The sequence below is a fragment of the Phoca vitulina genome, unplaced genomic scaffold (assembly GCF_004348235.1).
Source record: "Phoca vitulina isolate PV1807 unplaced genomic scaffold, GSC_HSeal_1.0 scaffold37, whole genome shotgun sequence".
Classification (NCBI taxonomy): domain Eukaryota; kingdom Metazoa; phylum Chordata; class Mammalia; order Carnivora; family Phocidae; genus Phoca; species Phoca vitulina.
In genome coordinates, this window is record NW_022589740.1 from 9,286,806 (window position 1) to 9,301,679 (window position 14,874).

The 14,874-nt window shown below is 47.1% G+C and overlaps 1 protein-coding gene across 6 annotated transcripts in view; it reads left to right on the forward strand.

Annotated features, from left to right (window-relative positions):
• The first annotated feature begins 2,539 nt into the window (after positions 1–2,539).
• PIP5K1B (phosphatidylinositol-4-phosphate 5-kinase type 1 beta) overlaps positions 2,540–14,874 on the forward strand; it is a 297,690-nt gene continuing 285,355 nt past the window's right edge. For 3 of the 6 annotated variants that reach the window (XM_032427597.1, XM_032427594.1, XM_032427592.1), the window contains exon 1: positions 3,890–4,021. The gene's annotated coding sequence lies outside the window, so the exon portion shown is untranslated. Of the gene's footprint in view, positions 2,729–3,889; positions 4,022–14,874 lie in introns of those variants that run through there. The other 3 variants (XM_032427595.1, XM_032427598.1, XM_032427599.1) reach the window with 3 other exon arrangements.

Consider the following 14,874-nt stretch of genomic DNA (forward strand, 5'->3'; position numbering starts at 1 on the left):
CTGTGAATTGTGCAAGACTGTTGAATCTCAGATCTGTACCTCTGAAACAAATAATGCAATATATGTTAAGAAAGAAAAAAAGAAGAAGGAGAATGTAGCAGGAGGGGAAGAATGAAGGGGGGGAAATCGGAGGGGGAGAAGAACCATGAGAGACGATGGACTCTGAAAAACAAACTGAGGGTTCTAGAGGGGAGGGGGGTGGGAGGATGGGTTAGCCTGGTGATGGGTATTGAGGAGGGCACGTTCTGCATGGAGCACTGGGTGTTATGCACAAACAATGAATCATGGAACACTATATCTAAAACTAATGATGTAATGTATGGGGATTAACATAACAATAAAAAAAAAGAAAAAGAAAAAAAAAAACAAAAAAAGAAATCCTCGGTGCTCTACCCATTCAAACCTCCCCACCCCCAACCCCTGGCGACCACTGATCTTTCTACTGTCTCCATAGGTTTGCCTTTCCCAGAATGCTGTATAATTGGAATCAAACAATATGTAACCTTTACAGACTGGCTTCTTTCACTCAGCAATATGCATTTAAGTTTCCTCTAGGTCTTCTCATAGCTTGATAGCTCATTTCTTTTTCCCATTGAATAACATTCCAGGGTCTGGACACCCCAGTTCATTTATCTGTTCACCTACTAAAGAACATGTTGGTTACTTCCAAGTTTTGTCCAAATTATGAATAAAGCTGCTAAAAACTCTGTGTACAGGTTTTTGTATGGAATTAAGTTTTCAGCTCTTTTTGGCAAATATCAAGCAACATCACTGCCCGATCATATGGAGAGAGTCATGTTTCCTTTTGTAAGAAACTGTCAATTGTCTTTCAAAATAGCTCTACTGTTTTGCATTCCCACTAGCAATGAATGAGAGTTCTTGTTGCTCCACATCCTCACCAGTATTTGGTATTGTCAGCGTTCTGGATTTTGGAAATCCTAATAGGTATGGTGCACAAACATTTTTCAAGCCTTCATTTACATCAAGTCTACTGACATTCCAATGGCCAAAGGTAATCATAGAGGTGAGCCTAGGGTGGGAGGGGATGACAAAATTAGAGACAAAGGACTTGGATAAAGGGAGGTCATTAATTGGGGCCATTAATGCTATCAAATCTACTATAAGGAATCTACACGTCTTTCTCATAGGGGAGCGTAAATAGCATTTTTAAGAAAATGGACTAAAATCTAGAATCAGAGAAGTCACATTTGAAATTAAGTAAAATGATTAGGTGGGCACTTTCTAATTTCTATTTATTTTTCATTTTAATTTAAATTTTAGTTAACCTACAGTGCAATATTGGTTTCAGGAGTAGAATTCAGTGATTCATCACTGATATATAAGAGCTGCACTTTCTAATTTTTAAATGTTTCCAGACTTTCTGGCCAAGTCACTATTGCTAGTAATATTGATCTTGCTTTATTTCCATTAGAGGGTGACTTTCCCAAATTCCTGTTGATGTATATGTAGAGAGAGAACCGGGAAGAAAGAACAGGTCTTGTGGTATAATAACTATGTGGTCCCTTGTTCCAGGAATTAATTCACAGTAATGAGCATCTTAAGGCTCTTGGTAGAGTTCCTGAGAATCCTGTTTAATACGAGTTAGCTCTCTAAAAAGCCAGTGGGCAGTCTGCTTTGTGATTTGTCTCTGGAAACCTAAGGCTGTTGGCCCCATGCTTTACAGAAGGGAGTCAGTCAGTCTCTTAATGGGAAAGGAGGGCTGTGCATACACATGTGCGCATGCTTCTGTATGTAATGTGCGTGACCCCCCCCCCCCCCAATCCACTGTGGTTTAAGTTTGGTTTTACCTGTTTTCGCCTCCCCTGCACTCCCAGGACATACTGAAAACTGGCTTTGCATTTACACTTACCACTCTGGGAAGCAGATTTGTTTTCCACTCGCTGGATTTCAGATCGGCCAGAGGGGCGAGGAGCAGAGAGGGGGAGACTGGGATCATCATTCCCAGATCCCAGCCCGCCTGCTATTTACAGCGGTGTGGTGCTGCCCCCTACGCAGTGAGTCACTCAAGGCAGATGAAGGGTTCTTGGATCTTTTCTTTCTCCGCCACCCCCTCTATCGACCCCAAATTGAACTTTGTTAATCCCGTGTTTCTTTTATTTATTGTTCAGGAACTGGGAGCTGTGTTCTGGCTCTTGGGCCACTTAATGTCTTTGGATCTCAGTTTTCTCTTCGGTAAAGGGAACAAGCTGAACTAGATGTGTGTTCCTGCTCTGAGCTTTGGAGAGTCTAGAATGCCAAGATAAAACCGGAACGAAGTCACAGGGTCCTAAACATGTGATGCCTGAAAACTCACAGTAATGGCCAGACACATCTAGAAGAAGTATGTTGGAAAAACAGTCCAAGAAATAACAGATATTTGCGTTACCAAGGGATTATTGCACTCTGATCGGAGCTGTTATTAAACCATAACAAACTTACCCAAGGTGGGGGGTGGGAGGTACAAAAAGATTTCAAAACCAAAAAGAGGTGTTCATTTGCTGAGAACTTAGGGAGTATCCTTTCAATCAGAAACTCATTGTGACTCGCCAGGCCAGGGATATCTGAGGATAAGGACCATGAAGTGCTGTTCTTCCTCCAGCACAATGTATCCCACGTTTTACATCAGTGTGTTTGGTTTTTTTTTTTTTTTTTTTTTAAAACAAGGACAAGGAAGGAAATGATGAAGGTGAGAAATACCACTTGCTTCCATTCATCTGGGAGAGATCCGGTAGGTACCTTTTCAGTTCCTTTTAAGTAAACTTGGCGATAGCTTGCAAGACAGCATTTCCCCAAGAGTCCTTAGGTCTACCCCCTACGCTCTCCTCTCCCCCGCCATCACGGGAGATTGCAAGTGTCCCCGCGCCCATTCAGCGCCATCAAGACTTAGTCCCCTCTCCCATCACAGCCCATGCGCTCTGGACCTCTTGACGTCCCTCGGGCCTCCTCTCTCCCGTGACCCCTTCGCCAACCTACCCTACCTGTTGGGTAGGTCTGACTTCCTGGGAACTCCTGCTGTCATCAGAAGGGGGCACGCCGTCGCCTCGGAATGCTAGCTGTCCCTTCCTAGTGGGGGGGGGGCACCTGTGCTTAAATGCGGGCTTCGCGGCCAGCAGAGTCCAGTGGGCAGGCGACCAGGCGCTGCAGAGTTCAGTGGCCTGAGGAAGGGAGGATGATGTCCTATCCCAACCACGGCTCTCTTTAGCGGGGCTGCAAGACTTCAGAACCACCGGGACGCCCTCGGCTAACCCTGGCGTCTAGGAGAAACCGGCCGAACCTCGGGGCCCGGCCCAGCCCGGCTCTCCGCGTCCCCATGCCCCGCGTCCCCATGCCCCGACTCCGCCGCCGCCGCCGCCGCTGCAGCTGCAAACCGGTCTGGCTTCCCTGCAGGGCGAGCGGGGATGGAGCAAGGGGGTGGAGAGAAAAGGGGAAGAGCCTGGGCGGCCGGCGGGCGGGGCCTGCAGCCTCCCCGAGCCGCGGCAGCCGGCGCGCAGACTGCTCTCTCTGCGCCTCGCTCCGACTCAGGCGCGCACGGCGCCGGGACCCGCGCCCGAGCCCGAGCCCGGGGGCGCCGCTGCTCCTCCGCCCCCGGCCCCCGCTCCCCCCCGAGCGCGCTGCGCGGAGGCCGCGCCGGGCAGCGGAGCGCTCCGGCTGCTGGGGCTTTTCGGCTGCCGCTCGCTGCTCCGTCTGGCCGGAGGACTGGCGGGGAAGGAAGGGGAAAGCGGGGACACACACCCTCGCCGCGGCGCGCGCGCACTGCACACTCGCAGCCGCGCGCCCCCGCCGAGGCGCGTCCCGGGCGAGTTTGGCCCCGCGGCTCCGGCCCGGCACCTGCCGGCTCCGCGCGCCGCGCCCCGCCCCCGCCCCCGCCCCGCCGACCCTCCGGCCCCCCGGCCCCTCCCGCCCCTCGCCGGCACAGATCTCCCGGCGCCGGGTGGGGGGGAAGCAACTACATCCAGATAACTTGCAGACTGTGGCGCAACTGGTCTCGACAGCAGAGGCGCCCGAATGCTGCCCGGGTGAGGTAAGTTTCCTGCGCGTCCCCGGCCCCTCCTCCCTAGACCCTCCTCCAGGGCTGGGGTTCGGGGGCTCCGCGTCCTGAGGAACCCTGGAGGTCTCTACGCTCGCACTTTGTCCGCCTTGTGCTGGGGGTAGGGTGGAGGGTTGCGTGTGGCCACCGAAGTGGGACCTTCATTCCGCTGGGGCCACGGCGGCGCGCTCCCCGCGAGCACCCACCCGCTCGCTCACCACCCCGATCCGCCCCCCTTGGCCGCAGTGACCCTCGGGGACCTCTCTGGGTTCGCTGAAGCGGGAGCTCCCTCCCCTTTTCAGGGGAACCAGCTGAGTTTGGCAGCAGCAGGAGAGCTCTCCCACCACCCTCCCCGGGCGATAAACAGAGGCGAACTTGTCAGGCCCCCCTGGGATCTCAAGAGGGGCTTGCGAGTCGGTGTTCTGGTCATTTCTGGCGCCGAAGCCGGATTGCACAGGTGCGGTACGGTTCCAGCCTAAATGCAGCGGCTGACTTGTGCGTTTCCCTCCGTTGTCTCCCCCAGCCCCGTCAACGTGACGCTCCAACAGCTGGGGCGGGGGGTGGGAGTGTGGGGGCCAGGAGAGGGAGAATGCCAGGGTTGATTCGTCAGGCCGGAGCCAAGAGTCGCCAAAACAGAAGACAACAAACGTCTGCTTATCTCTCATCTATGCAGATGAGCCTGTTGTATTTCTTATCCCCCACTTGTCTCTGGTGCCCGGCGTGGTTGGGTAGAAACCTGTTCCAGAGAAGTTGTTTGGATAGGCTGATGAATTTTTTCATCTGATCTACTGAAATCAGGGCTCTTAACAAGAAAATGCTAGTTACTCTGATGCTTTTTGAAGGCAGAGTGTTGCAGACCCCAAGCGCCACCCCCCAATTTTGCAGGACCTTTTCAGCCTCCCAGGGGCCCTCGCTCTAAGGCCAGTGACCCTTGAGAGACTGGTTGGGCCTCACAGTGTGTTAGTCTCCTGCAAAGAAAAAAAAATCGGTCTCCCCACCTGCACTCCTGAGAATGGATTTCGGGAACCTCTCGCCCCTCTGGTGACAAGCATCCACTCAGACTTCTCTCTTCTGTGGAAAGGCTGTAGTGTTCTGCAGTTGTTGGAGAAAAGCCCGAGGGTTGGTTTCATTACTCCTCTAATGTGTGATGAAGTAAAATAGTGCTCATGGAAGCTTTAGTCAGAGCATTTCCAGCTGAGAGGAGGCCCTGGGAAAGAAATCTTTCTCAGCCAAGTCCATGCCAGTGGCACGTTGAGTAAGCATCATGCATGGTCTCTGTGCATTCCTGGTACAGTAATGGGAGCTGAGACTCGGAGCACCCAGGAGAAAGCTGTGAAATCTGAGACTCACGAATAATGACATCTTAGTTGAGAAAGAAAACTGTTCAGAACTGAATGATCAAACCACATTGCATTTCTGTCCAAATTGAGACTAGAGGGATCTCATAATAATACTTTGCACTTGAATCAGTGCCTTGTTATTTGTGAATGCTTTTCAGTGCTCTCAGTAAGTTCTGGCCATTTCCAAGGGAGGCAGGGCAAAGATTATTAACCACATACTCAGAGGAGGAACGTGAGGCTCACAGATGGAGGGACTTACCAAGGTAATAAGCGGCTGGACTTAGAGTCACAGGCACGTTCTCTGATATACTCCCACCCGACCCCCCCATCACTGCCCAGTGCTGGTTCTGTACTTGCGTACGGTTTCACAACGACCAGACTGCTTCTGCATTTATTGTGGTCTGTGCTGTCTCACTGTGAATCACTGTTCACATTTGACAGATGAGGAAACCGAGGTTTAGACAGGGATGGGAGTTTTCAGTGGTATCCTGTCTAAGCTAGTGAAGGTTACAAGACTAGAACTCAGAGCTCTTGATGCCCAGTCCATGGCTTCGCAGAATTATCTTTTTCTAGTTTCAGCGTTCTGTTTAGCTAATAATTTATTGCACCTGTCATTTACTCCCCCTTCCCCTTGACCCTGTCCCATTTAGTGAAGGGAAAACATTTCCAGGGCACTTTAGCTTAGCATCTGTATTGTTTAGTGTTATTATTTGACTTGGAAATATCCCGATGGGCTGCATGTCAAGATTCACTTGAATATCCCAGTCAACTCATACCTTTATTTTTATTTTTATTTTTTTTATTTTTTTAAAGATTTTATTTATTTATTTGAGAGAGAGAGAGAGAGTGAGAGAGAGAGCGCAAGAGGGGGTAGGGTTAGAGGGAGAAGCAGACCCCCCGCCGAGCAGGGAGCCCGATGTGGGACTCGATCCCAGGACTCTGGGATCATGACCTGAGCCAAAGGCAGTCGCTTAACCAACTGAGCCACCCAGGCGCCCTCATACCTTTATTTTTAGACTTGGAGTTTGTGTATAGTAAGTACTCAATCTATCGCCATTGAATGAAGGGGGAGAATGAAATCACTCATAAGGAAAACACATGCTGTAAAAAAACAAAGCATCGCATCCTGTAAATTCCCAACATCTGCTGACCCGTCAGGTAATTTACCTACACGAGGTGTGCCTCTGGAAGATGGCGGGTCCTGGTGCCTGTTATTGGTCTCCTTCCCAAACACCGCATATAAAGAAGAGCTTTTCTTTCTCCATGTAGACAATAGACTCGTGTCATCTCTGTCATGCTCCTTTGCTTGCCTTCCCCTCCCTTAGTTGTTAGTATTGTGTAGCTGGCCGAAAGACACATTCCTAGAAATTGACTTGTGCCCTTTTATGAAAGAGTTAGTCTTGAGGTGGAGAAACCAACCACTTTTTTTTTTCCTTTGAGTAAATTTCAAGCAGCTGCTAATACTGGCTGGTGGTTTCAGAGAGGAAACCTAATTAACAAAACCGACCTAGTTTCTGTTCCCCTTGAAGGGTCCTCTTTCCGTCCCTCCTCCCCATATATACAAAAGTTGTGTTTTTATTTTCAGAAGAAGGATGACAAAGAAGTAGAATGGTTCTTAAATATTATTAACAGATCCAGCCATTGGGATTGAGGTATGTCTTTGTGATAAAGAAATTATATGTTAAACAGTTCAGAGACTTGCGTGCTTTATGGATAAGACAGCTGAGGCATAGAGAGGTGAATTGACTTGCTCAGGGTCACACAGAAGTTTAGCAGGAGGAGCAGGGCTAATGTGGAATTCTTAAGAAGGTTTATATTTAAGGTTTTGCTGGGAGTTCTATGGTGAAGGTACATTTTGAGCTTTAGAAATCATAGAGGTTAACAGAAAACTGCTTACTAGTACTTATTAGTGAAGCGGCATACTTTTAAATGATTTAGTATTTATATTTCTAAATGTTCTCATCCAAGCAGATACCATTAAAGAGAAAATGTTTGTCTGTTTTCATCTACTCCCTATGATTCTCTTGACTTACTTATATCACCAGACTTAGAATTAATACTTTGTTCCAACCAGTGCTTGGAGAAAGGGAACTATTTGAATAGAAATACAAATGTATGGTAGTTTTCCAAGCTTCTCTTCCTGGTAAATAAAGCCGGAAGCCAAAGGTGGAACTGCCATACAGCTGGTAAAGTCAAAAACGTATACATTTCATTTGCATTTTCATTTTGCTTGTGCTTCAGTTAAATGGTGAGTCAGAACATTTGATATCCTGGGGGAAAGAATACTTTTTTTTTTTTTTTTTTTTTTTTTACTATGGCTAGAACCTTCATCAGCTACACTGTAAAATTCAAGTCCTGAATGTATTTGTTGCAGAAACGTGTTCTTTGTATCAAATCTATTAACTGGAGTTGGAGAGTCCTTTTCTTTAAGAAGCTGCCCAATTAGAACACTACATTATGTAGCTCACCTGTTCATTTGTGGACTCTTATATGGCCATGCTAAATGCCAGGCGAGTCAGAGAGGGAGGAAACCTAGCCTTCTGTTTTAATATTTTTTTTTAAGGGGTGCCTGGGTGGCTCAGTCGGTTAAGCATCTGCATTCTGCTCAGGTCAGGCTCAGGTCATGATCACAGGGTGCTGGGATGGAGCCCCACATGGGGTTCCCTGCTCAGCGGGGAGCCTGCTTCTCCCTCTCCCTCTCCCTCTGAGCCTCCCCCCCCACTCGTGCTCTCTTGCATGCTCTCTCTCAAATAAATAAATAAGATCTTTGAAAAATATATTTTTTCTTTAAAAATAAAACAACCTCTAAACTTAATCTGATGAAATTTTTGAAATACTAGGTAGCAAATAGTTGACTGCCATTGATGAAGTCTTTAATTCAGCCAGGTTCCTTTCGGTGTAAAAGATGAGGCCGGAGAAAACAGGCTGGATTTTGTGTATTGCCTTCTTAGTTGTATCTACTTCTGTCTAGTTGTACCAGAGATGGATAGAGGAGGTGGTGATAGAGGAAAATTCAGGAACCCTACTCCAATTGGGTTACTCCTAGGGAATGTGGATTTCAAATACGGATAATAATTGGAACATGGTTCCATGTTTGCTCAGCAGGCAGCTCCTGGGCATTATTTTTAAGTCAAAACCTGTACTTGAATGGGCAGCTCCCTGAAGGATGTGTTCCTCTTGTAGAAAGTCTTCTGTGTTGTTAATGGGACTGAATAAACAACAGGGGTGCAGCAGGTTTTGGGGAGTTTACATAGTGGGTGAGTGAGTTCTTGACACTTGTTTTCTCTCAGGGTTTTAGAAAGTCACTTGTAATGTGGTGATGAACTGTAAGGCATTGAGTGGACAATATTGCTCCCACTAAAACTGGGCCTGTGTGTTTTTCAAGTGGAGGTTCTTCGGGCAAGGGTTGGACTTACAAGCACCGGGGGGCCTAGAGAGTATGATTACCTTGAATTGGAACTAAAGTTATGGGACGAAAGACAGGATGATAAAGAATTTATTTTGTAAGAAAAAGGGGATACTGAAGCCTCTGCATCCAGGAATGCCGAGCAAGGGGTTTGGGAGGCAGATATCGTTCTAGCTAGCCATAAAAATCTATTTCTTTGCTTGATAGACTGGCACAAGGAATCCAGTAGATTCACCATGTTGGGTAGTGGCTTTTCAACCTTTATTTAGTATTTTTTAAAGATTTCTTTCATTTATTTGACAGAGAGAGACACAGTGAGAGAGGGAGCACAAGCAGGGGGAGTGGGAGAGGGAGAAGCAGACTCCCCGCTGATCAGGGAGCCCAATGCGGGGCTCGATCCCAGGACCCCGGGACCATGACCTGAGCCGAAGGCAGACGCTTAACCGACTGAGCCACCCAGGCGCCCCGGTTTTCAACATTTAATACATACTTTCTTCTTTCTTTCCTTTTTCAACCATGCCCACCATCATGATCTCTGGATCTTTGGGCATAACAATTTTTGATTAAGAAAGGAAACAAAACAATAGCAATGTAGTAGTAAGTGTATCCTAGGTGTTTCGCTAACAGTTGTCAGTGGGAAAGGTTAAGCATCGTGTTTTGTTTATCTTTGTATTCTTGGAACTTAGCACTATGCCTGGCAAATGGTAGGGATTTAATAAATGTGTACTGAACAATTTATGCATTCAAACAAATACCACTCTTCAAAACTCAGGGACGTTTCATAATTATGCTAATGATTTTATTATTTTTCGGACCATTTTAGAAATGCCAGTAGTTTCAATCCTTGGCTTGTGGTCCTTCATCTTTCATCATAAATAGGGTTCATTCACCAGACCTCCAGCCTTTTTTTAACCAGCATGCCTACGAATGATCTTTTTTTTTTACCTCTTCTTTTACAGAAATAATAATCTGAATATAAAATGTGTTATTCCTTTTATTATTTATAGGCATCAGATAAACATATTTTTAAAGCACCCAGAGTGGCTTAGTGTTGTGAGTTTGCCTCAGGAACACAGACAGGAATGGACTTTAAGCTTCTCTAAGTTAATCAGTTTGAGTGTCACCTCCTCTGGGGACCGTGGCCTTCTCTGATCATCTAACCTAAAGGGAATCTTCTTCGTATGTTTTCTTTACTTAACCACAGTGGATACTTACACGTGTTTCTTTACTATACACACTGGATGCTTATACTTATGGGTCCTCCCAGGACCTTGTTTTCCTTTCACCTCTGCCCCAACTCACATTTAACTCTAGAAACTCCTTGAGGGCAGAAGCCATGGTTCTTTCACACTGTTGTTCAAGTGTTTAGTACAGAGTAGGCGCCCAGTAAATATCTGAATGAATGAATGAGTCCCCTCCATCCTGTCGAGATGAACTGGGCCACCACTGAGGTCACTCAAGCTGAAAGGTTCAGCTGTGGAGAAAGTTCTTCAAGGTTAGCTGTGGTAGCTCTGTGAGAATGCCACCCGAGTCCTGCAGGAGGAGGAAACAGTGCTTGCTTAGGTGGAGAGATTCTGGCATGAGGATGGGGCAGGGTCTCTATTTAAAGAGCTATTTCTTTTCGTTTACTCAGAAGTGAATGGTAGCGAGCTGATAAGTAGAACTTATCAAGCATGAAACAGAACATTCCCGAACTGTTAAAACAGGGCCTGTAAGTTCCTAAGGCGTAAACATTTGTCGTTCATAATTAAGACAGCTTGTGATAATCTACAAGGCAAAAACTTCTCCATTTCAGCTGATTTTTCAGGTAGGACGCTTCAGGTAAAAACTTCTCCATTTCAGCTGATTTTTCTTCAAATGTAGGACCCATCAGTAGGCCGACCCCAGGGAGGAAGCCAGGGCAGTGGTTCTCAGGTGTGGCCCCAGAACATCAGCAGCATCACCTGAGAACTTGTTAAAATTCTCATAGTGTACCCCAGGCCCGCTGAATCAGAGACTTTGGGGAAGGGGGGTACAGTAATCTGAGTGTGAGTTGGTCTCTGGATGATGCTGATGTCTCCCCAGTATTAGCAGGAAGTATTGAATCTGTTGCTCAAGGTATAAGCCTCCGGAAGCACTCGGTGTTTCCAGGTGAATCCCAGGGTGTGTGGAGAGGGGGCCATCTGCCTGCTTCTACAGAAATTCTAGGGAAGAAATAAAACCAGGCCTGGCTTTTCTCAGAGCCGTATGGATCACAAGAGAACAAACTTGTATGACTGGATTGGGTATCTAGGACTTTAGATGGTCCGCAAAAGCTCTTGATAGTTGTGGTCCTGCTAAGCGATGGGTCCTCCCAGGACTGAGAGATACACCAGGGTATGTGGGTGATGAGGGGTAAGACATGCTCTATGCATCATTTATGTTTGGATGTTGCTCCAACAGGACACCAGGTAAGGGAATGATTTTATGAGCTGATGGTTGTCTAGGAAGAGGAGACAGTGGTGTTCTGACAGTTTTCAGAATATTTCAAGTCAGTTCAACATGCTGGATACTGATGGAGTGCTTGGCCAGGACGGTACCGGGTGCTATGGGGTATGCAAAGAGGTCCAAACATGGTCTGGCTCAACTTGGCCAAGAACTTACTGTATTCCAGGCACTTCTGAAGTGTTGTTTCTTTAATCTTCACCATGCTCCTGAAGGTGACGCTGGAGGAAATGGAAACCTATTCAGATTATAATATGCTTATGAGCACAGGGCCTGTAAGGGGCGGTGCTGAGGTTCTAGTCATGGTTTTTCCGATTTTAAAGCCACATTCTTTTCTCTGCTTCATGCTGTTGCACATCTTCCAAAAATGTAGTTTTGGAAGAAGAGATTTAAAAAGGAAGACCTTAAGTCCGTCTAAAATTTGGTTCTCCAGCCTGGGCCTCTCTATGAGCTCTAGATTACATCACTGAAATTGTACTTATGTACTTGGGTGTCTCAAAGGCATCTCAGATTTTACATGGCTAAGACCAGAAGACTGGTTTTTTTTTTCTCTCCATACCTGGTCCTCTTGCAGGGTTCCCTAGCTCTGCGGTGGGCACCAAGCCACACGAGACAGAAACTCGGGAGCCATGCTTGACCCCGTGGCATCTCAGCCATCCCGTGTTTCTGTTGCTTTTGCTTCCTGAACGTCTCCCCCTCGCCCACCCCCCAAATCCATCCACTTGTCATTGTTCCTGCTGATTGCATCCTAATCCAGCTTCTCAGCCCTCTGCTGGATCCTAGCCACAGCCTGCCTGGGCTCCTGAGTCCTGTCTGGCCCTCCCCTCATCCATGACCTGGAGCGCAGCCAGGCGCAGTTGAGGTGGCCGCAGAGGACCCTAGACTCTGCTGGCTGGATCCTTCCTGACCGTATGCTTCTGAGCCCTCTTGGAAGCAGACATACCCCGGCCTCTGTGGCTTCTCCAGGCTGGTGGCCTTGCAAACTCCTGCATGGTCTCCGAGGACTTGCTCCTGCAAACCAGTCTTTGCACATGGCTTTTCTGTCGCTCAGTCACATTTGAGCTGGAAGTAAAAGAGAATCAGTCTGCCTTGGTTCAGGCGGCAGGAACAAAGTGCCATAGACTGGATGGCTTGTAAGCAGCTGCAGTTCAGTTCTGACAGCCGTGGAGGCTGCTGAGGACGCTGAGGCCAGGGTGCCAGCACTGTCATGTTCTCGTGGGCGCCCTTGGCTGGCTGCACAGTGCTGACTTCTCGTTGTGTCCTCACATGGTGGGAGGAGGATGAGGGGCCCTCCGGGGGGGGGGGGGTGTCTCTTGTTTCCTAAGGGCACTAATCCCATTCCTAAGGGTCCGGCTCTCAATACCTAATCCCCTCCCAAAGGCCCCACCTCTTAATACAATCTTATGGGGGTGAGGATTTCCACATACAAATTTTGGGGAACTCAGCCATTCAAGACATCTGAGAGCCTTTTATGGCCATGTCATTGCCCTTTAAGAAATGCATTCTGGGGACACCCGGGTGGCTCAGTCGGTGAAGCGTCATGATCCCAGGCTTCTGGGATGGAGCCCCACGTTGGGCTCCCTGCTCAGCGGGGAGCATGCTTCTCCCTCTACCTTCTGCTCCCCCTCCTTGTGCACTCTCTCTCTCTCTCTCTGAAAAATAAAATCTTAAAAAAAGAAGAAAGAAAAGAAATGCATTCTGTGTTGAAAGCCAATATACAGAGACCTATAAATAAATATATTTTAAAAATTTTCACGGAAGAATACTTTAACTGTACTATATGAGATGCATTTTGGTATTTTCAGATATGTTCCTTCCCACTTACAACCTCTAGCAAACCCGGGTCATGATCCACCAAATTGATTTTACTCCCCGATGGTGGGCCGAGACCTGGGATTTGGAAAGCACAGATCTTCTCCATCCTCCCCTCCCATGCTGTCTGTGCAGGGGCTCAGACCAGAGGCCTGCATTGATTGAGGAGCTGACCCTGCCTCCACGGCCAGTGCTCTTTCCTCTCGTCTGGGCGAATGGAGGGCCCTCTGCAGCGTTTTCATTTCTGTCAAGTAATCATGGTAAAACTTGCAGGGTAGGCGTCTGATCCAACTGGGAGGTGGGGGAAGACTGACTTAGGAGGCTGCCCTGTCTGTTCCACAGGACAAACTACAGTGGTGAAACACAGCCTTTAAACTGGGGTATGTCTGTATTTTTTCATATAATGCTCATCCTAAAGTTCATACGCATTTATTTTAGCAAGAACCTAAATACTATAAGAAAAAACAAACTCGGCGGCACCTGGGTGGCTCAGTCGTTAAGCGTCTGCCTTCGGCTCAGGTCATGATCCCAGAGTCCTGGGATCGAGCCCCGCATCGGGCTCCCTGCTCGGCGGGAAGCCTGCTTCTCCCTCTCCCACTCCCCCTGCTTGTGTTCCCTCTCTCGCTGTGTATCTCGCTCTGTCAAATAAATAAAAAAAATCTTTAAAAAAAAAAAAAGAAAAAACAAACTCTATTGAAAAATATGTTAAGGGACACCTGGGTGGCTCAGGTGGTTAGGTCTCTGCCTTCGGCTCAGGTCGTGATCCCGAGGTCCTGGGATCGAGCCCCGCCTCGGGCTCCCTGCTCAGCGGGGAGCCTGCTTCTCCCTCTGCCTCTGCCCGTCCCCCACTGCTCATGTTCTCTCTCTCTCTCTCAAATAAATAAATAAAATCTTAAAAAAATATATGTTAAGAACAATTTAACTTTTTTTTTTCTGCCTGAAATTCCCTGAGACATGGAGACTGCCCATTTGAATCGGCTGTTCAGGCATAAAATGTAAGGAGCCTTAAACTAGGGGCCTCTTGGCTACTCGGACTTTTGGGCAGGCTGTTGAACTGCTGGAGTAAGTTTCCTGATTGCTAAGGGTTTGCTTGCTCCTTTAAGCGTCATAGTTTATTAAAGCTGATATTTGCACAGAAAATTTCCCCAGAGTTGTCACAACCTTCCCCAATTCTTGGAAAGATTACGTAGAACAGAGTATGTCTTTTATGCTTTCATAAAGTGATGGCTTTTGGATCTAGTCAGGGATGCAAAGCTCTTTGCCTCCGTACCAACTGGCCCCACTTTACTGTCTTTGAAAATCAAATCTGCCTTTTTTTGATTTTTTTTTTTTCTTTTGGCCAGATTTCTGTGACTTTCAGCAGTGATAGCCCCTTCATTTATTGTTTGCTACTGAGAAGCTGTTGTGATCTTAGGAACCAGATAACACCCATATTGTCTGAATTGTGTTTCCCGAATAAATTCATATTCATTGAAATTGATATATTTTTTAAAGAAAAAGTTTTTGAGGGAGGGCCTCAAGAGTTCTATTTGTACAGCAAACTGGCTTTAGTCGTTTCTCATTCACTCAGTTTATTGGCCAATAAAGAACATGTTTTTCTTATGTCGTGTTTCAGGGCTGTTCAGATAAATAAATTGCTACCTTTCGGCTGAGATATTCATGGTTTCTTTTTTCTCTTTATAAAGTCTGTGTTTGCTGCATTACGGCATAAAGCACACTTTCATAGACTTTTTCATTTAACTTAAACAGAGTTGTAATTTATGGGTGTGTTGATGACCATTTCACTTTTAAAGTTTGGTGCCTTTAGAGGTGGTAGATTACCAAAG